Genomic DNA, 655 nt, shown 5'->3' with positions numbered 1-655 from the left:
TCTCTGTTCAGAGAGTTGTTGCTACTCTCCTCTTTGATCTCCTGTTGTGTTCGTAGGTGTTCAGAATGGTTTGATCCCTCTTCAGCAGAATTCCTGAGACCAGACGAAATCTAGGTCTCCTACTCCTCCGCCATCTTGCTCCGCCGTCAGTGTTCATTTTTAAAAATATTTGGTACCATCTCTTGATGGTAGAAACAATTCAAAAATACAAAATCCTGTGCCAGATTCTGCAATAATCTGTGATGTGGAAGTTTAATTACTATATTAGCTGGAATGAAATGCTCTATATTTAGCTTTATAATGTTCAAGATTATGTATTTATAGGTATGATTATATTATGAAATATATAATGATTTTTCAGGAACATGTATAATATTAAACAATATACTGACTTTCTGTCATAAATTTGATGACTCATGCAGCAATTTTCCCGTAATGCTTGAAACCATATTTTCATTTATGTGGAAGGAGGGAATTTTGTATATACTCAGGAAACTGTAAACAAAAGAAAGTAAGTTTTCAAGATAAACGTATACTTATAAGCAGGGAAAGAATAAAAGAGGAATGCATTTAGGGAGTAAAATATATCTTAAATTCATTTTTTTCTTACCACCACCTGTATTTCTCTATAGTTATTTTAAAATAATAATCATAA

The sequence above is a fragment of the Callorhinus ursinus genome, unplaced genomic scaffold (genome assembly GCF_003265705.2).
Source record: "Callorhinus ursinus isolate GAN/ISIS: 27379988/994484 unplaced genomic scaffold, GSC_fseal_2.0 scaffold11, whole genome shotgun sequence".
Taxonomy (NCBI): domain Eukaryota; kingdom Metazoa; phylum Chordata; class Mammalia; order Carnivora; family Otariidae; genus Callorhinus; species Callorhinus ursinus.
This window is presented reverse-complemented; position numbering follows the sequence as displayed.